The sequence below is a fragment of the Odocoileus virginianus genome, chromosome 21 (genome assembly GCF_023699985.2).
Source record: "Odocoileus virginianus isolate 20LAN1187 ecotype Illinois chromosome 21, Ovbor_1.2, whole genome shotgun sequence".
NCBI lineage: Eukaryota > Metazoa > Chordata > Mammalia > Artiodactyla > Cervidae > Odocoileus > Odocoileus virginianus.
This window is the reverse complement of record NC_069694.1, coordinates 27,118,664-27,138,686: the sequence shown is the minus strand read 5'-3', so window position 1 is coordinate 27,138,686 and position 20,023 is coordinate 27,118,664. Positions and strand designations below refer to the sequence as shown.

At 40.7% G+C, this 20,023-nt stretch overlaps 1 non-coding gene across 1 annotated transcript; it reads right to left on the bottom strand.

Moving 5' to 3' along the window:
- Positions 1–978: 978 nt before the first annotated feature.
- TRNAA-CGC (transfer RNA alanine (anticodon CGC)) lies at positions 979–1,050 on the bottom strand. The gene has a single exon. It is a non-coding gene; the product is annotated as a tRNA-Ala (tRNA).
- Between the last annotated feature and the right edge of the window lie 18,973 nt (positions 1,051–20,023).

The following is a 20,023-nucleotide window of genomic DNA, read 5'->3' as shown; positions in this document are numbered from 1 at the left end:
GAGATGGCAGTCACTGCCTCGTTCCTCAACTAAGGGCCATTGCGACAAATCCAAAAAAAAAAAAAATGCTGTCTTTCTTGTGCTTATTTATAAACAAATGGGTCTTTTTCTTGGTGGGTTGTTTTTTTGTTTCTTTTTTTTTAGGGAAAATTTCAAACATATTCAAAAGCAGAGAGAGACTACTATAATGCAGTCCCATTACCTAGTTTCAGTGACGATCAACCCCTGGCTAATCTTGTTCCATCTGACCTTCATCTCCAGTCCATACCTCCTTTATCAGAGGCTTCTCCCTAAAACTCTTGCCAAATATTTACTTGGACACTCCTTTCCTGTTGTCCTATCGAGCTGGTTATTTTAACTTTATTTGCAGTAGATGTCTGGGGAGAATAGATCACGTTACTCTGTGTCCAGCACTGGGTCCTGAGGATACAAAGATGAATAGGACATTGTCTGGGCAGTTTACACACCAGGAACATGAAACACAAATATTCCATTTGATTATAATAGGAGGCTGGGGGATGGGCAAATTTGGTTCCTGACACAGCTTCAGGCGGGTGGAGGTGGGGTTTGTAAATAAAATCATTACTAGCAATCACATGCCAGTGTGGGCGTAACATTTCCAATAAAGTTGCTGACGTGGAAGTGCTTACATGGTATTATTTTTAAAAGGTTAGATGGGGTTAAATAAGCTGCTACAATAAGGCGGGAATTGGTTAAAATGTGAAGGCAGAGCCATTTCTCTGATTGATCAGGCATATTGGGCGTGATTCACAGCCTGGAAAATCACCGGACAATAAAGCCAGCGTGAGAGCCCCCTGGTGTTCCACGTTGTCCCGATCCCCCACTGAAGCCTTGAGATGTGGAGCCTGAGATCAGCCGGGATGGGCAAAGAGAAAGGGTTTGGGAAAAGGAAATATAAATTAGGAGACCCAGGTCTCCTGCCGTCTGAGCCACCAGGCAAGCCCAAACAGAACCACATGGAGATGCCGGGGATTGAACCCGGGGCCTCATACATGCGAAGCATGCGCTCTACCACTGAGCTACATCCCCTGGTAATAAAAACTGACATCTTCACAAATGAGTACCAACCTCACAGGTATGAGTCTAAGTTAAAACGTATGTGAAATAGAAATACATATGTAACCAACCATAAATTGGGAAGAACCTGGGGTGTCTGTGTAAAACCATGAAGAAGCTTCACTTGCCCAGGGGCTGATACTAGCCACCTGGTCCAGGGCCCACTGTTCCAGGGAGAGCTCCTTGGAGAGGCGAGTTCCAGGTATCAGACCTGGATCATCATTTCCTGAACAAACTGTCCCCACAGTGAATGACAGGGATCTTCCCCTCCTCAGTCATTCATAAGGCACCAAGATGTGCTCATGCCTGCAGGTCACTCGGAAGGCCAGAGCTTTGATCAGCTGGCAGGAACCAGGAGAGGCTCCCATTTTCTGTACATTTTGAAGAATGAGGAAGAGGCAGGCAGATGAAGAGAAAGGTCTTGGGTGGGGGCATAAATATAAGCCAAGGCATTGAGGCATGAAGCAACATGGCCTGGTCATGAAACATTTTAGCATCAGTGGAGGTTGAGTGCCAGACAAGAGATGTGGAAAGAAGAGGCAGGTGAGAAAGGCAGGGCCAGGTCTCCCCTTGTCTTCTCAAGGAATGGGGGCTCGGGTGAAAGATTAGAAGCAAAGCAACTTACACAATCAGGCTTCTATATTGGATTGATCTCTGTGGATGGTGAATGGAGCAGAGCATCCAGGTGGGAATGTGTTGTACAGTGTAGGGCTGAGGGAGGCATCCCTCAGCCAGTTCAGAACAGTAACAGGGTTGTTAGCGGCTGAATTGCGCCCCCTCCCAAATTTCTTAGGTTGAAGTCCTGACCCTCAAGGTCTCAGAATGTGACTGCACATGGAAACAGGTCTTTAAGGAGGTGATTAAGTTAAAATGAGGTCATTAGGGTGGCCCCTAAGCTTCACTGGGCTTCCCAGGTGCCTGCAATGCAGGAGACGGTTTGATCCCTGGGTCGGAAAGATCCCTCGGAGGAGGGCCTGGCACTCCAGTATTCTTGCCTAGAGAACCTCATGGCCAGAGGAAACTGGCAGGCTACAGTCCAAAGAGTCACAAAGAGTCTGACACGGCTGAAATGACTTACTTAGCACACACACATGCACTAAGCCAGTATACCTGATGTCCTTAAAAGAAGAAGAGATTAGGACACAAACACACGGAGGGAAGACCAAGTGGAGAAACAGAAAGAAGATAGTGGTCCATGAGCCAAGGAGAAGAAACTAACCCTGCTGACAGCACTGATCTCAGACTTCTAGCCTCTAGAACTGTGAGAAATAGATTTCTGGTGTCTAAGCCAAGCAGCCTGTGGAACTTTGCTATGGCAATTCTAGGACAGTAATACAAAGGGGTAATAGGTGGACAACGGTCAGAAAACTCAGCAAGACTTGTTGATGAAGTGGGGACAGAGCAGGAAGAAGGCTAGAAGGCCTGCTAGATTTCTCATTTGATGAGATTAATGGGGACAGTTCAGTTCAGTCGCTCAGTCATGTCCGACTCTTTGCGACCCCATGGACTGCAGCACACCAGGCTTCCCTGTCCATCACCAACTCCCAGAACCTACTCAAACTCATGTCCATCACATCGGTGATGTCATCCAACCATCTCACCCTCTGTCGTCCCCTTTAGTGGGGGCAAGGGCACTCAAATGTGACAGGGATCCTGAAGAAGGAGCCATTCAGACTGAGTTACATCTGAGAGCCCATCGGAGGAAAATGCACAGCTGAATACTGAGTCTGAAACACTTCACAGAGCGGGAACCGTGATTCTTGACCCCTGTCTGAGACTGACATCTGTGGCTCTTGGACCTTGTTTCCTCAAACTTTAAAGAAAAAAAAATAAGAAAAGAGGGGATAATAATGCTTTCCCTTCGACCTCGGAAAATTGTTGAGAGTTCAAATGAAAGGAATATCAAAGGATGGTTTAGAAACTTTACTGAATTCACTTAGCAAAACTTACTGAGTTTCCTAAGAGCAATCTGCCTCAAAATGACAAAGTGTTTTGTAGGCATGAATTATTGATCAAATCCTGGATCTGGGGGTAAACTGTCCAAATCCTTCTTTTGTTTTGTTCTGTTTATCACCAAAGGCTATAACCACATGATGGCAATTTATGTTTCTAAAAACTTAATCATACTGATATATAATGCTATTTCGGGATAAGGGATGATGTAACAATTACATGCATTTCTGCAAGATTTTAATAGTGGAAGTATTACAAATCAGAAATAAGTTGTTTCATTTGAAACATTTAGTGAGTCAGAGAGAAATCAGAGAAGTAATGAGCTATGATTTCTTAGATGTTATTGCTTTGATTGTTAAAATCATGAGCTAATGGTTTTGGCATCAATATCATGTGATATTATCATAAAAGCATAGATTGTAATAATCATAATCAAAGAAATCCATGGTGTGAAATAATTTGTAAATTATTTGAGACTAAAAACCTGAACACTAAAAATGAAGTGGTATGACTACTTTCCACCATTAGAGGGAAGCAATCCACTGCAATAAATAAATTGTACCCTTGGGCTTCCCAGGTGCCTCAGACGGTAAAGAATCTGCCTGCAATGCAGGAGACCTGGGTTCAATCCCTGTGTCTGGAAGATCCCCTGAAGTGGGAAATGGCTACACGCTCTAATATTCTTGCCTGGAGAATTCCATGGACAGGGGCGCATGGGGGGCTACAGTCCATGGGGTCACAAAGAGTTGGACTCTACTGAGTGACTAACATACTTGGTGTGTTACTGCTGATTGGGCAGGGAGCATTAAATGATTCTTCTAACACAGATTCTAACATACTAGATTACAATTTCAAATTCCAATCAAAGAAGAAAAGCCCTTTTTATGTTTTATATAACGTTGTTGGCTATAAAGATAATATGCATCATTCCTCCAGAGGCTGTTGCAGAACCCCAAAGAACAGAAACTGATAGAATTTCAGAGGTCTTCCATCTTACCAGGAATCTGTAAAGTAATAGGTGTGAAAGTTTTCCTTTCTAGTCCTCTGGGGGAACAGACAGTCCTAAAAATAAAAATACTTGATTAATTGATAACTCACTAAGTATGAAATAGTACATAAGCAGGGCAACCCTCATAAGTAACTACATCAAATTTTTTAATCCATAAAAAATTCAGTCTTTTAAAAAATTATAATTATACTAATACATGGCAAGAAAATGTGGAAAACATAAAACTATGAGAAAGAAGATAAAGATTAACTATTACATTATTGATCTTTTTATCTATTTTCTTAAATGGTTACTTTCCTAAGTGACTATGTTTAATTAAGACAATACCTTAAATCTTTTTTAGAGTAAGGAAAAGAGGATAATGGACAGATAAGTTAGGTATATAGATGGACAAGAAACCATCTCAATAGTTTCCAAAGCTGGCTGATAGTTAATATTACCAAATCATAATTTATTGACAGAGGAAGAGAAGAAGAGGAACATGGATTCCTGAGTGTGTGTGTGTGTGTGTGTGTGTGCACGCGCATGCACACATGTCCATGTTTGGTCTCAGTTTCCTACTTGATAGTTTAGAATCAACTTGTGGAGCCCACAGAAAACATAGAGTGTCTGAATGATAAAGAACTTTAAATTAATACATATTGTGGAAACCAAATTGGAATTAAACTGCTTTTCAAAAAAATCATTTTGCAATTGGAAAAATTGTGAAAGGTATACAGTTGACACAATGACAACTTTAATAATACACTTAGGTCTGTGATATTTTATTAGAGAAAAAACTTTATTTGAAACTACTCAATGACTGAGAACAATTTGTCTCTGGAAGTATGTAAAGATGAACAGACTGTTGAACAAAGAAATGAGAGTACTTATTCACTAAAGACCCTCACAATAAAAACAAGCAAAAAAAAAAAATGCACCTCACAGCATTTCTCAGGCCTGTCACTTATATTACAAAGGAAGATTATTCTCCAAGAAGATAAAATTGAAACTTTAAAAACATTTTTTTAAAAAAGCAATGAATCTAAGAATTGGTTCTTTGAAAAGATTGACAAAACTGATAAACCTTTAGCCAGATTCACTGAGGAAAGAGAAGGCCCACTATGATATTGTCAGTCAATTATACTTTAATTTTTTTAGTGGAAAATAAAGAAAAGCAACTACTGTGGGATTCAGACACCACTGAGCCACTGAAGATTTAAAAGATGTTTAAAGGTAGTCATGGCTGTTACTAATGGTTCAGGAGGTGTAGGGGCAGACAGGCCAGAATTCCAAATTTATTCTCCCAGAGAAAGAACTATCTTGTTGAAGAGATTCATAGTTGAGACCTGGATTAAGTATGAAAGGGGAGAGGGTCTTTATCATTCACAAGCAGCCAACACAGCATTCATGTCAGGAACTTCTGAGAACAAAGTCCAATACTGCATTGCCAGTATGGAATCTTCACCTGCCTCTACCAGTAGTGCAGGTCAGATACAACCAGGGACCAGAGAGTCTAGAAAACTCTTTCTGGAGGCCAAAAAGAAATCAGGGCTTCTTAAGCAAGCAATGATGTTATCAATGTTATCAGCGGACCAGCATCATTGGCATCACTAAGAACGTGTGCAGTTCAGTTCAGTTCAGTTGCTCAGTCACGTCCGACTCTTTGCGACCCCATGAACCGCAGCACACCAGGCCCCCCTGTCCATCATCAACTCCCAGAGTTCACCCAAACCTATGTCCATCGAGTCCGTGATGCCATCCAACCATCTCATCCTCTGTCGTCCCCTTCTCCTCCTGCCCTCAATCTTTCCCAGCGTCAGGGTCTTTTCAAATGAGTCAGCTCTTCACATCAGGTGGCCAAAGTACTGGAGTTTCAGCTTCAACATCAGTCCTTCCAATGAACACCTAGGACTGATCTCCTTTAGAATGGACTGGTTGGATCTCCTTGCAGTCCAAGGGACTTCCAAGAGTCTTCTCCAACACCACAGTTCAAAAGCATCAATTCTTTGGCACTCAGCTTTCTTCATCATCCAACTCTCACATCCATACATGACTGCTGGAAAAACCATAGCCTTGACTAGGTGGAACTTTGTTGGCAAAGTAATGTCTCTGCTTTTTAATATACTGTCTAGGTTGGTCATAACTTTCCTTCCAAGGAGTAAGCGTCTTTTAATTTCATGGCTGCAGTCACAATCTGCAGTGATTTTGGGGCCCAGAAAAATAAAATCAGCCACTGTTTGCACTGTTTCCCCATCTATTTGCAAGGAAAGATAAGAAAGCCTTCCTCAGCAATCAATGCAAAGAAATAGAGGAAAATAACAGAATGGGAAAGACTAGAGATCTCTTCAAGAAAATTAGACATACCAAGGGAACATTTCATGCAAAAATGGGCACAGTAAAGGACAGAAATGATAGGGACCTAATAGAAGCAGAAGATATTAAGAAGAGGTGGCAAGAATACACAGAAGAACTGTACAAAAAGATCTTCACGACCCAGATAATCACTATGGTGTGATCAATCACCTAGAGCCAGACATCCTGGAATATGAAGTCAAGTGGGCCTTAGGAAGCATCACTACGAACAAAGCTAGTGGAGGTGATGGAATACCAGTTGAGCTATTTCAAATCTTGAAAGATGATGCTGTGAAAGTGCCGCACTCAATATGCCAGCAAATTTGGAAAACTCAGCAGTGGCCAAAGGACTGGAAAGGGTCAGTTTTCATTCCAATCCCAAAGAAAGGCAATGCCAAAGAATGCTCAAACTACCGCACAAGTGCACTCATCTCACATGCTAGTAAAGTAATGCTCAAAATTCTCCAAACCAGGCTTCAGCTATACATGAACCGTGAACTTCCAGATGCTCAAGCTGGATTTAGAAATGGCAGAGGAACCAGAGATCAAATTGCCAACATCCGTTAGATCATCGAAAAAACAAGAGAGTTCCAGAAAAACATCTATTTCTGCTTTATTGACTATGCCAAAGCCTTTGACTGTGTGGATCACAATAAACTGTGGACAATTCTTCAAGAGATGGGAATACCAGACCACCTGACCTCCCCCTTGAGAAACCTGTATGCAGGTCAGGAAGCAAGAGTTAGAACTGGACATGGAACAACAGACTGGTTCCAAATAGGGAAAAGAGTATGTCAAGGCTGTGTATTGTCACCCTGCTTATTTAACTTATATGCAGAGTACATCATGAGAAACGCTGGGCTGGAGGAAGCACAAATTGGAATGAAGATTAGTGGGAGAAATATCAATAACCTCAGATATGCAATGACACCACCCTTACGGCAGAAAGCAAAGAAGAACTAAAGAGCCTCTTGATGAAAGTGAAAGAGGAGAGTCAAAAAGTTGGCTTAAAACTCAACATTCAGAAAACTAAAACGTGTTAGAAATGCAGAATTTTGGGTCTCACCCAAGAACCATTGAATCACATGCTACATTTTACAAGACACCTCCCCAGCCCTGGCAATTCTATGTATTTGAAGTTAGATTTTCTAGAGCACCTAACCCATAATTAGATGAGTGAGTGGTGAGTGAATGGCAAAAAGCATTACCAAGATGAAGTGAAGTGAAAGTCGTTCAGTTGTGTCCAACTCTTTGCGACCCCATGGACTATACAGTCCATGGAATTCTCCAGGCCAGAATACTGGAATGGGCAGCCTTTCCCTTCTCCAGGGGATCTTCCCGATCCAGGAATCGAACCCAGGTCTCCCGCATTGCAGGTGGGTTCTTTACCAACTGAGGTATCAGGGAAGTCCATGACAAAGATAGACTTGTTAACTAATCAGCTTAGAAGGACCTTCAGCCTGGGGCTTCAGATGTAAGCACAGAATTACCTGAATCTATAGATTTATCAAACATTGCCAAAAGATAAGAAGAGTACCCAGATCTTAAATGCTTGAGATACAGAAAGTTATATTTTTATTCTTTGTTTGAATTGCTAACAATGAAATAAATCCATTTTTTTTACCAACTCACTTCTCAGAAAAAAGGTAAAATACTCAGCTCTAAGAAAATCATGACTACAAGTACAGGGCTCAGAGTGTTCTGGGCATCCCTCCACCCTCTTCACACATTCTTTCTTCCTTGAATTTAATCCTTACCTGGATTCAACCAGCCTCCATTTTCATAACTTGTATTTGCTGTATCCTACTCAAGCTGTTGGGTGTTAATTTTCTAATTTTATAACCAGATTCTATGGGACTCAGTGAAATATATTTTGTAGTTCTCAAATTTTAGACTCACTTGGAAAGTTTGTTTTTTTTTTTTAAACGTAAACTTTTGATTGATATTCCCAGAGGCTCTGATTCTGAGGGTCTGGGATGGGACTTGGAAATCTATGTTTTTAACAAGTACCCCAGGTGAGTTTTCCAAACGTGACCCACAATCACCCTTTGAGAATGGTGGGCCTGGTTGTTACTGATCACTTCATATTCACACACAGACTGAGACGGTCTGCGGCCCGGGACCCTTTGCTCCAATGCTTGCACCCGGACAAATCTCTCCTCCAGCAACAAAATGCAGAGAAACTATAAGGACTAAAATAATTGTGTGCCTAACAGTTGGGGCAAATTATGGACAGAAAGATACAAACGACCAAAATACCCAACCACCACTTCTGAAGAGCCAGGAGCAAAAACAGAGTACTGCACATGCTCCCTGCACACGACACCGTCTAAGGGGTGGCAACCCACTTAAGCCATCCCTCCGGCCCAACTCCTGGACATACCCCTACCCTCACCCCATATAAAGAAGAAGCTTGCCCCCACCCTGGCCCCCAGGGAATGAGCATGTCCTTTGTTACTTCTTTTTGTTCCCTCCTGGGGCATCAGGGCCCCCCATAAAGCCTTTACTGAATTTCTTTTCTGGCCTTTAGTCAATTTCTTTTTTTGAAGTGAAAGTGTCAGTTACTCAGTCGTATCTGACTCTGTGTGACCCCATGGACAGCAGCCCGCCAGGCTCCTCTGTCCATCTCTTTCTATTGATTGGGGAAGGCCAAGAACCCTGGTCAGTATCAAGGCTACCTTCCAAGGAGTGATGATGGGTTAATTAGAACAGTTCCAGAGATGTGCTGGCTTTATAAGCGCTTCTGATGCCAATGAAACCCAGGTGAGGTAGGGCACAACTTAGAGAAAATTGCCTAGTGAATCAGAGCCAACAAAGATGCTTCTCTGGCAGGAGGTGTCATGAAATTGGGTCCCTACCACCCAGAGAGGAGAACAGTGACTCACAGAACCACCCATTTGGAAATGATAAAATTGAGGAAAGCATTTTATTTAAGACAGAGAAACATCCATACAAATGTAAACTCTTAACAAGGTAAGGTCAGGCCTGAAATGTAAGAGATTTTATATTCTCCAGTAATTATGTATGAATATGTAAGAAAACTGTCCAAATGTAACACTGATAGAAGCAGTAAGTCGCACAAGTATGCAGTTGATGCTGTGATTTTATTTAAGGATATTATAAAGCTGTCAGAATTATTAGGTGAAGGAGAACACAACCAAGTTCACTGCAGGTGCTTGGTGGTTAAGCCAGAATGCCTCCCACTTATTATGGAAGGGCTGGGTGACATTTAATGCTATTACACCTCACTTGTGTGCACACGCACACACACACTGCTGCTGTGTAATAAGAAATGTGATGGCTCAGCATGTCAGGGACATCAATGACACTCCAATAATGAAAGCACATTAAATTCTAAATTCTCTGCATCAAGCTTTCACCTTTATTTGAAAACACAGAGGACACATGATAATTGCTAACTTCAGTTGGGCTCTTTTAATGTGCAAAACTTTTCTCAAAGTGTTTTATCTATAACGATTAATTTAACTCTCAAAACAACTGTAGATGGGTATACTCTTACTCCCATTTAGTGAGGAAATAAGGCAGAAAAGCATGGAATGACATGTATGAAGTCACACCAGAAGTAGCTATAGGCAGTCTGGTTCTAGAGTCGTTTTCATTTTGCACTGACTACAACTGGCTTATAAAACAGTATTTAGTCTAGATACAAATCCTTTGCTGATTACATGGATAGGAAATGCCTTTTCCTATACTATGGTTTGCCTTTTCATTCTCTTAATGTCCTTTTGTTGAACAGGATTTCTTAATTTTATTGTAATTGAATTCATCTACCATTTCCTTTATTGTTAGAGCTCTTTTGTACTCTAAGAAATCTTTGCCTACCATCAAATTCATGAAATAGTCTATGTTATCTTAAAGATCTATTGTTTTACCTTTCAAATTTACTTAGAAATGATTTTTGTGTTTGACATAAGGTATATGTCAAAACTCACTTTTTCCCATACAGATATCCAGTTTACTAAAATCAAAGGACTTTGTTTATTAAAAAGACTATACTGTCTCCATTGTTTCACAGTTCTACTTTTATAATAAATCAAGTGTTCATCTAAGAATGTTAACTCATTTAAAAATATCAGATTGGCATTATTAGTGCATAAACTAAATTATACTGGAATACTGTTTACACATTAGAAGACTTTACTAAAACTCTGATCATGATATTCTGATCCCACAATATTTAAATTTGGATGTATTCCTCTAGTGTAGAGGATGAAACTCCATGTATTGTGTGGGATACATGCAATATCCCATTGTAGCTATATTCTATTCTGGACTTTTCCAAAATTGTGTGAAGAGAGTTGTTCTTTGGGGTTCAGGATGGGCAAAATGAGAGGAGGGTTTAGAAATATATGTGGAAAGAAAATCAATCCTTTACCACATAAATTCATATGTTCACGCTACAGAGTGTGACTGGTCTCTTTTCTACCCTAGGATTTTTCTAAACTTTCGGTGTGCTAATAACTAGGGTGTGACACATTAATAAGCATTTCCCAGCCTTATGTGATCACAAAGCCCTTTGATGTCAAAGCACTTCACTCTCAGCCCAGCCTTCATTCACTGTTTAGTCAGGAGGAAGAAAAACCATTAAGTTCCAGGCAACAAACCCATAAAGCCACTTGCATCCGACCTCACACCTTCTTCAGGTAACTAGGACACACCCTCCAGTGGAAGGAGCATCTCTTTACCTTGTTACATTTTCATTTGCTTCTTCTGGACTCGGCTCAGTCCTCCGCTTCCTTCCCCTTCCTGGTGGCTGGTTCCTCCCCAAAAAAACCTAAACAGACTTTACATTGCCCCACCCTTTAAAAAAAGACCATGAGGAATTTAAAACAGTACAACTTCTCTGGAAAATAGTTTGACATTTATTAAAAAACAAAATATACATGTATCATTGTTGTTGTTAATGACTAAGTCATGTCTGACTCTTTGTGACTCCAGGGACTGCAGCACATCAGGCATCCTGTCCCTCACTATCTCCCAGAGTTTGCTCAGACTCATGTCCATTGAGTCAATAATGCCACGCAACCATTTTATCCCCTTTCTCCTCCTGCCCTCAATCTTTCCCAGCATCAGGGTCTTTTCCAATGAGTTGGCTCATCCCTTCAGGTGGCCAAAGTATTGGAGTTTCAGCTTCAGCATTAGTCCTTCCAATGAATATTCAGGGTTGATTTCCTTTAGGATTGGCTGGTTTGATCTCCTTGCAGTCCACAGGACTCCCAAGAGTCTTCTCCAGCAGAATTCAAAAGCATCAATTCTTTGGCACTCAGCCTTCTTCATGGTCCAACTCTCACACCCATACACGACTGCTAGAAAAACCATAGCTTTGACTATATGGACCTTTGTTAACAAAGTGATGTGTCTGCTTTTTAATACACTGTCTAGGTTTGTCATAGCTTTTCTTTCAAGGAGAAAGCATCTTTTAATTTCATGTTATCATATAATGTGTCATACAACCCAGCAATCATACTCTTGGGCCTTTATTCCAGAGAAATGAAACTTATGTTCACATAAAAACCCATACACCAATGTTCATAGCAGTTTTATTTGGAACAGACAAAAACTGGAAATATCCTTCAACAGGTGAATGGCTGAAAACTCCCATGGTACATCCATATCATGGAGTACTATTCAGTAACAAAAAGGAATGAACTATTGGTAAGCAAACTGTGGATGAATCTCAATAGAATAGGACAAGTGAGAGAAAACAATCTTTAAAAATCAAGTATTAACACCATACGATTTCATTTATATAATGTCCTAGAAATGACAAAATTTCACAGATGGAGAACAAAGTCATGCTTGTCAAGAGCTAGGGATGTGGGAGGGGTGGCATGAGGGAAATCTTTGTGGTTCTGAAATAGTTTTGTATCTTGTGTGCAGTAGTGGTTACACAAATACGCATGTGATAAAGTAGCAAAGATTTACATGCACAATATACCAACGTCATCTCCCATGTTTCGATATTGTACTACAGTTACCTAGCTGGAGAAGTAAAACCATTGATGAAACCGGGTGAAGGGGTAAATGGAACCTCTCTGTACTTTCCTTCCAATCTTCCATGAATCAGTATTTTTTCAAAAGAAAAAAATCAGTGTAAACAAATAAAAAACACATGAGCTTCCCTAAACCCCATGTTCTCCTTCAAGTACAACAATATCTTTCTCCACTTCTTTACAGCCAAATTTATTGAAGATATTCTCGTTAACTAATATTCTCCATATCTACCTTTTTTTCACACCATTACTCGATTCACTAATTTATTCATCAAATATTTAAGTGCGTATTATGTTGTATGTACTGTTCTAAGTTCTTGGGACATGTGAATGAACAAAATCTCTTCCCTCATCTAGTTTATGTTTGAGGGAGAGTGGGGGAGACAGACACTAAATAAAGTGAGTAAAACAGTATGTTCAATAGTGATAAATGTTATGAAGAATAACAAAGTTGGGAAGAGGGATAGTGCTTGAGTGGAAATGAATGTAATTTAAATACAGTGTTGAGTAAGGCCTCAAAAAAGGCAACATTTGAGCAAAGACCTGAAGGAAGCAAGGGAGTGAGTTTGGAAGAAGTATGGGAGCATCATTACTGGAAAAGTAAACAACTAATGCAAAGGCCTATCCTAAACAGCAAGAGCGATCCTGGATTTATCAACAAAGAGCAAGGAGGCAAGTCTGATAGAGTAGAGAAAGTTGAAGGAGATGAGGCCCAGGAGAAAACTGGCTGGAAGTGGAGAGACCAACCACTTGTCCAACACTGTAGTCTGCAAGGTAAGAGATCGTGAAGACCTTGGTGAGTTTTGAACAGTCTGATATGATCTAACCTACACTTTCACAGGATATGCTGAGGATGGAAGAATTTTGAAACTGCTCTGGCCAGGGTAAATCATCACCTCCACTTTGCACGATCCATCAGGCTCTTCTCAGTCCTTATTCTTACTGAGTGACCTTTTAGCAGCATTTGACCTACTGATCACTCTCAACATTTAATCAGTATCTTTATCTCCTTCCTCTCAGGCTACTCTTTCTCGGTCTCTTTTCCTCTACCTGTCTCATAAGCACTGGATTTTCTCAAGATTGTATATGTGGCCTGAGGAGTAATAAATTATTCAGTCTGTGATACAGTTACATCAAGAAACATCCTCTTAATTCTTAATTGACAGAGCAACCATAAGACCACATTACACAGAAATGAAGAGAATATAATCTGAAGTCTTGAATAATATCTCAACAGATCTTTACATATTATATTCATCCTCCTCCACATAAATGCATATTCTCCAACTGAGAAGAAAATTGAATTTTCCCCACTCCTGGGCATATATCCGGAGAAAAACATGATCCGAAAGGATATGTGCACACTAATGTTCATTGCAGCACTGTTTACAACAGCCAAGACATGAAGCAACCTAAATCTCCACGGACAGAGGAATGGCTAAAGAAGATGTGGTGGTAAATATATAGAATGGAATATTACTCAACCATTAAAAAGAATGAAATAATGCCATTTGTAGCAACATGGAGAGACCGAGAGAGTGTCATATTGAGTGAAATAAGTCAGAGGAGGAGAAACAATCATATGACATCCCTTATATGTGGCATCTAAAAGGAAATGATACAAATGAACTCACTTGTAAAACAGAAAAATACTCACAGACTTTGAGAACTACACTATGATTGCTGGGGGGAAGGGACAGTTGGGGAGTTTGGGATGGACATATACACACTGCTCTATTTAAGATGGATAATCAACAAGGACCTACTGTATAGCACATGGAACTTTGCTCAATGTTACGTGGCAGCCTGGATGGGGACAGTGTTTGGGGGAGAATGGATCCATGTATATGTATGGCTGAGTCCCTTCACTGTTTACCTGAAATTATCACAACATTGTTAATCAATTATATCCCAATACAAGATAAAAAGTTAAAAAAAAAAAAGAAAACTGGATTTTCTCTTTAAAGGGGTTGAGTCAGAGATGCTCCAGATTTGGGGGTTCCAAGTCCAACTGGGGGAAAGAGGTACCTAAATAAAAATAAACGCAGTCAAAATCTGTGAATTGAATTATATTTGTCAAGACATTCCTTTCTGACTTGCTTCCAAAAGACTAGCAGTCAGGCTATTGAAGGACAAACAATGCAATTGCATTGATTTCAACATCATTAACAAGTATATAAGATTTCAGCCCTAACTACTTCTTTGGGTCTTCATTTTTCCTGTGAAGGCTTCCATCACATGTAAAAATTCAGTAATTCTTTTTGGGGAGAAAAGATCCAAGGGGAAAAGCTTACAGATTTTGACATTTGGGGATGTCACAATGAAATGACAGGGTGGTACCTAATCACCCTAAAGTGATGGCTGCAAATTGCCAAGGTCTTCGCATGAAGTTGCATTTAGACTTTCAGTTTTCTGTTTCAAGTATTATTAGATAGCTAAAGATCACCATGCTCTTGAGGAAGTCCACCAACATTAAAGTCAAAGACCAAAACAAAGAAGAAATAGGAACTCAGAGGAAATAGAGACAATTGAGAGAACAGAAGCAAATGATTGAACCCAGGTCTCCTGCATTGCAGGCAGATTCTTTACCAGCTGAGCCACAAGGGAAGCCCAAGAAAACTGGAGTGAGTAGCCTATCCCTTCTCCGGGGATCATCCTGACTCAGGAATTGAACCAGGGTCTTCTGCATTGTAGGCGGATTTTTTACCAATTGAGCTATCAGGGAAGCCCTCAGATAAAGTGTAGCTAATGTTTAAAGAAAATATTAGTAAATACTGCAAGAGTGAGAAATGATAGAGCTCTTGAATATTTAAAATCAAATATTAAAATATTTGAAAGAAGAAATTCATAGAACAAAAAGACAAGGAGATGGGAAATAAGATCAGTGTTAAAAAAATCTATATTAAGCATAGATTCAGCCTCTCTGCTCATAGAAGATTCTTAATATGTAGTAGCTATTACCATCTTATTCAGAAAATAACTTTGTCAGTGATTTTTCCCTGAGATTCCTTCCAACTGAAATGTGTCTTGTAGGACTATTTTATTAAAACATAAATTCCACATATATGATTTTAGGGCACTTAACTTAGAGTTGTACATGACAATGAATTTACTCAACACATATAATACACAATGCAATTGCATTGATTTCAACAACATAAACAAGTATATAAGCTCTCAGCCCTAATTACTTCTTTGGTTCTTCATTTTTCTTGTGAAGGCTCCATCACACATAAATAACGACAAAATAAAATTTGTATGCTTTCCTCCTGTTAGTCATGTCAGCTTAAGTTTTAGGTCTTTAGCCAGAGACTCTAATGGTTTCCCTTGTGGTGTAGTGGTAAAGAATCTACCTGCCTTGCAGGGTATGTGGGTTCAATCCCTGGTCTAGGAAGATCCCCTAAACAAGGCAACGGCAACCCACTCCAGTATTCTTGCCTGAAAAACCCCATGGAGACTAGTGTGCCACAGTCCATGGGGTCCCAAAGAGTTGGACATGACTTAGTGACGGAACAGCAGCACATAGATCCTTAAAAAATAGAGGAAAAAATGTATCTTCTCTACAGTGTTAAAGAGCACAGGCCAAGGGAACCTGATCTAAGTAGGGGCATCAAGAAAGACTGTCTTTTGGGACTTGGTTGATGGTCCAGTGGTTAGGACTCCATGCTTCCACTGCAGGGGGCATGGATTCCATTCCTGGTCAGGGAACTAAGATCCTATATGCCTCACCCAAAATAAAGAAAGAAAGAAAGAAAGAATGTCTTCTCGAGAAATGAAAGTCTGAACTGGGATCTGAGGGACAGCAATTACTACGTGGGCAGATGTTATGTAAACAATGTCCAGGCTCCCTTTTTAGTTTTAGAACTCAGATCTTATCCTAGGTAGCAGCCCTTCTTATAGATAGGCATGGTCACTGGAATTAAGCAAAACTTGTTGAGTGGAGCTTCCCAAGCATTCTTTAAACAGAATGCCTCAGCTGGAAGTGGGTGGTTTGCCCTTTGTCTTTACCCTTCCTTTTAACTGGAAGGGAGGGGTGATAGCTGACATTTCAGCAGCAGATGACCCCGAGGGTGAAAACTCTGCACTAAATGTTGCAAAACGCAATCTTGAGCATGCAGTTTTTCCAAGCTTCACCTCATAAGAATGGGTCATGTGCTTAGAACACCTTCCTACAGAGACAAAAGATTCCACTCGGGTCTGTGCTGAACTTCTTACCATATGTGGAAAGGCTCAGTATGTGCTCCTTCGTTTTGCTGAAGCATGTGTATCAGTGGTCCTCAGGCATGTTTCCTGCTTTCAGTATTTCAGACTCCACTCTGGAAGGGGAGGTGCTGAATGACTGTTACTCATGAATGTTGATACGATGAATCTCTTCTTGCCTCTCCCTAAACACTTCCTACCTTTTCCTCTGTCTAGGGTTCTTGCATCTCCTGACGGATGATGTCTTCCACAGGTTCTGTCGTCCTCTGCTTGTTTCCCTCTGTGATAGCTTCTTTAGGGAAACCTCCAGACTCCTGCTGTTCAGCTGTGGGAGTCTGCATTGTCATCTCAAGATCCCACTGGACTTTCTTCCATCTACTTTCTTCTCCACTGTCCCATTGTTACTTGAGAGTCAGCATTTATAATTAAACTCCCCATCACTTTCACAGCCTCTTTCTTCCTAAGCAAGTGGGAAGTGTAGGGGCCCCAAACAGGCTAGTGGTGTATATTCTGCCACTTTCACAAGCTGTATCTAGCTGATTCTGTGATCCATTTTCAAACGGAATTATCTGGCAAGTTCCATCAAAAATTCATGCCTCTGGCCAATTTACCTGCTGTTAAAAGATAATTTTCCAAAAAAGTTAAAATAGTGACTTATACAGATATAAAAATGAATACATGTTGAAGATTTTCTTTAATTCATGGAGGAAACAATTGGTATAATTGGTTCAAGTGAAAATTCTGAGGACAGAAACATTTATGGATCAGGAATATTGAAATGAATGTGCAAATGGAGACAAGACTGGTTTCCACACCACTCGTCCCCCCAAGGCCCTCCCCCAACTTCTACTAGACAGGACATAATCTCCATACCTACAGACAAGGCTCATATTGCAATGCATAACAATTTACAGAGCTGTGAAAGAACTTTGCAGAATCTTAATCAGATAATCCACAGGAATCTTCTCAAATCTCACTGGACAGTACATAGTTTTTCACCAAAGCACAATTTCTACACCACTTGCTCTTTCTCTACTCTTGACTCTAATTTCTATCAACTGTACTAATTCATAACTTCCCCCTGCCCCAGCTTCTGCAAAGAACTTTGTTGAGTCCATGTTGACTCCCACATCAATAATAAACTCTTCTAGCCTTTTAAGATCCTCTTTAATCCAGCATCACTCTCTTTTATAATCTTTTATTCTAGGCAAGCTTGATCCCTACACCCCAAGCCAAGCCAATGACCTCCCACACACTCCTTCATATCCTAATGTCCTCCTCAATCATCTATATCCTTCCCATTCTACTGGCTCCTTTCAATCATTTTCTGTTTTTGCATTTATTATTTGAAGGCCATAAATGGGACTTGTTCTGTTCTTTAATAAACAATGCTGCACGCAGTAGACCTTGATCACACATTCACTCAAACATTTTATGAACACCTTATATATGTGGCAACCACAGTCTGAATTCTAGATCTAGGCACTTGAAGTTCACAGGTGAAAGCCATGGCTCCCAAGGTGCCTAGGGGAAACAGACAAGGAGAATACAGGTGATCAATACTTTGAGACAGGCCGTTTGGAAGCAGAGGGAGAGCACATGACGTTCCAAGTGTGGAACGTCAGTGAAGGTTTACTGGAAGTCATGGCACCAAACCAATGTCTTGGTCAAGCAAAGAAAAGGACAGAAAGAAGTATATATGCTTATAAACTGTATGGAACAGTGTCTATTTGTATCTCTTTATGGTCATGATATATCTTGCCTCTACTAGGTAATAAAGTCCTTCAGGCTAGGGACTCTTTCACATTCTGTTGTACCCCGTGGTTTCTAAAAGAAAAACACAGTAAACACCTTGTGAACTTAGGGTTTGATGGATGACTAAATCTTGCATCCCAGTTCAGTTCAGTTCAGTCGCTCAGTCGTGTCCGACTCTTTGCAACCCCATGAATCGTAGCACGCCAGGCCTCCCTGTCCATCACCAGATCCCAGAGTTTACTCAAACCCATGTCCATCGATGGGTTTGGATTGGGTTTGGGTTGGATGGGTGATGCCATCCAACCATCTCATCCTCTGTCATCCCCTTCTCCTCCTGCCCCCAATCCCTCCCAGCATCAGGGTCTTTTCCAATGAGTCAACTCTTCACATGAGGTGGCCAAAGTACTGGAGTTTCAGCTTCACCATCAGTCCTTCCAATTAACGCCCAGGACTGATCTCCTTTAGGATGGACTGGTTGGATCTCCTTGCAGTCCAAGGGACTCTCAGGAGTCTTCTCCAACACCACAGTTTAAAAGCATCAATTCTTTGGCGCTCAGCTTTCTTCACCGTCCAACTCTCACATCCATACATGACCACTGGAAAAACCATAGCCTTGACCAGACGAACCTTTGTTGGCAAAGTAATGTCTCTGCTTTTTAATATGCTATCTAGGTTGGTCATAAGTTTCCTTCCAAGGAGTAAGCGTCTTCTAATTTCATGCATGCAGTCACCATCTGCAATGATTTTGGAGCCCCCAAAATTAAAGTCTGACACTGTTTCCACTGTCTCCCCATATATTTCCTATGAAGTGATGGGACCAGATGCCATGATCTTAGTTTTCTGAATGTTAAGCTTTAAGCCAACTTTTTCACTCTCCTCTTTCATTTTCATCAAGAGGCTTTTTAGTTCCTCTTCACTTTCTGCCATAAGGGTGGTGTCATCTGCATATCTCAGGTTATTGATATTTTTCCCGGCAATCTTGATTCCAGTTTGTGCTTCTTCCAGCCCAGCGTTTCTCATGATGTACTCTGCATATAAGTTAAATAAGCAGGGTGACAGTATACAGCCTTGATGTACTCCTTTTCCTATTTGGAACCAGTCTGTTGTTCCATGTCCAGTTGCATCCCAAAGTGTCCAATAATACTATTCAGTAACGACAAAAATTATTTGAGGCCTGTGACATTTGTTTTCCCTCATTCTATCAGGCAGGCGAAAACGCAAACAGTATGGTAAAGACCAAGCAAAAAAGAAAGTAAGTGAGGCTATGCCAGGAAACAAATTCTCTCTGGGAGGAACAGCAAACAAAACGAAGGGACGGAATTTGCTGAAAGGGGATAGACACAAATGTAGCTTACGGCTCTGCAGCACCATAACCTCTGAAGCTCACAGAACCCTCCTCTCCACTCACACACAAAGCTGAGGAGCAGGTCTTAGCAAATTTCTGGCTATGGAAACTGCAGCTTGAGTTCACTGGAACAAGAAAACAGCTATAAGGTGAATACAAAATTTCTCATTTAAATGGACATAGGTGAATTTTCTGAGTTTGTGATGCAACTCTTTAACTATCTAAACGAAGCGAAAGTCAAAGAGGACCTACTATGCCCAACTTGTCCAACCTTTTCAAAAACAGTCAAATCTCTGTTGTGTCCGGCCTTTGTACAGTAAAATAGACATTTTCTCG